Source organism: Atta colombica, unplaced genomic scaffold (assembly GCF_001594045.1).
Source record: "Atta colombica isolate Treedump-2 unplaced genomic scaffold, Acol1.0 scaffold141, whole genome shotgun sequence".
NCBI lineage: Eukaryota > Metazoa > Arthropoda > Insecta > Hymenoptera > Formicidae > Atta > Atta colombica.
Genome location: NW_017259230.1, coordinates 1,456,639 through 1,460,799, shown reverse-complemented (window position 1 = coordinate 1,460,799; position 4,161 = coordinate 1,456,639). Strand labels below are relative to the sequence as shown.

Genomic DNA, 4,161 nt, shown 5'->3' with positions numbered 1-4,161 from the left:
TGTTAATAAGAATATAATTACTAATTTAAAAAATAAAATAATAAAAAAATTAAAAATATATTTCGCAGATTAATAATAATATTAAAGGATATTCTCTCTTTATTTCTGAATTTATAAAATTAAAATAATAATTCAATCAGAAAAGGATATTATTGTATCGTAATTGAATTACATTTCTTGAGATATTATTAAATTTATGACAAATTATAAATATATGTAACATCTGCATAACATATATTTTATATCTACTAAAGATCATTTTAAGAATAAAATATATTTATTAATGGATGTAGCATATAATTATTAAAATTTAATAATAACTTCCTTTTTTTTCCTTTAAATATCAAATTTTACAAATTAATAGTAAATTATAATTTTATTTTTTTTATCAAAAAATTGATTTTTTTCTAATATTAAAATCCTATTTCATATTCATATTCATATTAGATAATAGTGAGTTAGTGCGAACAGTAAGGGAAAAAACTAAATATAGCCGACAAAGTTATTAATTAATAGAAGTTTTTACTCAAAAAAAATATTCCTGTTATTATTTGATTTTGAAACTGTAATAATTATTCCTACACATATTAACAATATATAAACTATAATTTTAAATAAAATCCTGCGTCACTATATACGGGACAGTGTCAAATTGATTTTGTTTAAAGTTATAGTTCATATTAATAATATATAAATTAATCACTGTAGTTTAAAATCAACACTCTTTGAAATAAAGATTTCTATAATTGATAAATAATCGTTGGCTTTATTTCCTTTAAATATTTGTAATTCTTCCATTCTCCTATATCAAAATCATCGAAAACGTAATGATATTTATCTTAAACGGCGTGTGCATTCTATGTTCACGTATTGTAGTACGGCATTAAATGTGTATTGGATTATCATTGGATGCGAAAAATGAAAGGTTATCAACTACTCTAATATATTGCAATAGTATATCGTTTATTCTATGTTCGTAATTTCTTCTGTTATATATATTTTCCATATATATATATATATATAATTTATTATATATATATATTTATAAAAGATAATTATATTTATTATATCTATATAGCAAATAATGATGATCTATAATTTCGTTTTTTCGCTAGTACATCTTATTGTATTTTATCATTTTCGAAAAAAGTACTATTTCATTTCGTTTTACGTTAATTCTATGGCGCCATTAGTAGAGAACATGCCACGGTCGATTGTTATTTACGACTTTATCGTATCGTACTGTGAATCCATTAGATACTCGGAATAAATCTCATTTCGCGTAATGGAGTCAGTTTACCGGAGTCACGAAGTTTGCAACAGAGCATAAGCATTTTATCGCAGCTGTCTAAACAGATTTATGTTTAGAGAGCGAAAGTATCCCCTTCTCGCTAATTTTGCATATAAAAGCATAACGGAGCTATAATAATTTAATCAGTAGGAGAATATCAATAAGATCTCGAGATGATCGCCATCTCTCTGCCTGCCGAGAGAACATATTAATATCTCGAGTTTTGACGTCTCAGCTGCAGCTACTGTTGAAGCGAGAGCAATGATATCGTGGATAGGGAGGGGGAAGGGGGACGGATGCGTTGGTGTGAAGTAATCAGAGGGCTAGATTAATTGTTTCCACGGGACTCTTGCTCTCCGTTGCACAAACACATGCAAGATCTCCTAGCGGTACTCTCTCGACACTTCGTGATAATGCCGATGGAGCCAACACAATGGTGATCTGCCATGACTACATCGCGCATAACAAGCTTCCATCAATGTATTTAGGTATTACTAGATATATGTCTCCATATTTGCCGCATGAGATAATCTCTCGATTCATTTAGTTAGCCGATTAAATGATTCCTTTTTGGAAGAAAAGTAGAATTTATTGATTCATCAACTTTATTGAGGATAACGATTAATTATCATCAGCACTATATTTACTACAAAATAAGTTTGCAGAGATTTAAAGTCTAACTTTTTGTTTTTTATGACAAAAAGAAACTCGAAATATTTTTTGAAAATGAGTTTTTGATCATGTCAAATTTTAATATGTATTTGTAAATCTTATGAATAGAGAAGAATTGACCTGAAAAAAGTTTTCGCGTTTCATTGCACGTCATTCAAATGTCGTAAAAATACTACTGTTAAAATATCTTCGATATCTTGCCATAGAAAACGTTCGCTAACTTCATGACCAGATAAACATATCGGATATTATATGTCTCTTGTTTCTGTCTATTTAGTTATTAATCCTCTTTCCTGATTTCTTATGTGTGGTTGTTCACTTTTCTATAAATAAAGCAAAAGCTCAAACTTAATTAGTAGCTCGCTTTTAAATGAAATAAAAATCAAAGAAGCTATAAAATTGAAAAGCAGAATTGGAAAGGAAATATTCAATGTATCACTGTGTTTTTAACAGCTGCTGAAAAATGTTTTATTCTTTATATTACATTATTAGTAAAATAATATATAAATTTATACAAATTATTTTTAATATAATTTTTTTTAAATTAAATATTTGAAAATAAGTTTTCTTTAAAATTTTGTTATATTTTTATAAATTTCTTCGAATTATATAACTTATTATCAAAATTATAATATTTATTACACAATTAAGAACAACACACATTTCTTGATCGCAAATGTACTTTATAGTTAAATCTTGTTCTATATTCTCTGTAAATGAAGTTATGAAGCGCATAAACTATGCGGCTTACATCAGTCAAGAGGCGTATCATATTGTATATTATACGATACGATATGAACATGGCATTAGGTTCCCTAAGGGTATGCTATAATTAGCAATCTACAGCTTACAATGACTTCATTCACGGTGAAGCTCAATAATCATCCCAGAATAATTCTGTCTTTTGAATGTTAATCACAATATTTAAGTAAAACAAAACAGCGTTTTAGGATTATAACAATAATACAACGTATTTTTTCAATTTATTAAACGTAATTACATATGTACATCTTTTTGCATCATAAAAACAAATTGTTTTTCAATTCTGTGATTTTTCAATATATATTTAAAATCTTTATTGTTATCAATTTTTATCAGTATAATATATTATTAAAATAATGAATATTTTTATCAATTATAGATTTGTGTTGCTTATTAAAAAAAATGAAAACTCGAGATCAGCTTCGTATTTTTCCCGAAAGAAAGAACAGTTTTGTTTTACTAAAGAAATGCTGACAAACCGATGAAAAAACGAAGGGATCCTGTTTGGAATTGTCAATATCTAGATATTTAAATGTGTGATACACATAACACATATTTTTGTGCACGTTCGAAATGTCAGGATGGTTGCCCGCGCGTTTACTCTCAAGACTCCCGACTTTTGTGAGCATCGTCGAGCGATCTCTCCTCCGACGTCTCCCGAACGTTGTGCTGCCGGAGTTTAGGACAAGTTAACGCACAACAGCGCGGCAACACGCGCGCGGTAGAGGCAGCGTTTGCGCTTGAATAATGCATCAACAGACCGTTACGCGGCTGCAGTATAACGGTGTGCAGAATGGCGAGAGTGAGGGCAGACCGCACCACCTCTCGCGCGCGTTCAATCTGCCCTTGTTCAACAATTCGGTAACACCCCACATTAGCATTAATGCAGGATATCGGCGGACACCGGCGATAATTCATAGGATTGGCAGCGTTTCCTCATTTTCTGCGCGATGACCATGCGGCTGTTGGCAGACAAAAAGGCGCATTTTCTTTTCGTTCAGAGATCAGTTATAAGAATTATATGATATAAAGTACCAAACGTTTTTTAGAGATAACAATTACTTCTGCATTGTAAAAAAAATTTTACGAAGAATTACAACAATTTTAGAGGATAATTTTGAAATTTATGTAAAGATGTATATTTACTCACACATATATAACATACACATATATAAATAAAGTTACAACTTACAGATTACATTATTCTTTTTGTAATTTATAAAAGTAAATTTACGATTAAAGTTGAGTTTCTAAAAATATTTTCATACGTAATAATTTGCTAATGAATTATGTATAATTTTTCTTGTTATCAAGATGTACGAGTATAAAAATGCAAATATGATATGTGCACATATTATTATTATATTACCTAATATTAAAATAGAATAATATTAAAATAAAAATTTATATATTTAAAAACTATAAAATATATAGTT

At 28.5% G+C, this 4,161-nt stretch overlaps 1 pseudogene; it reads left to right on the top strand.

Moving 5' to 3' along the window:
- The window catches only part of LOC108684881, a 179,798-nt pseudogene that overhangs the window by 107,661 nt on the left and 67,976 nt on the right, over positions 1-4,161 (top strand).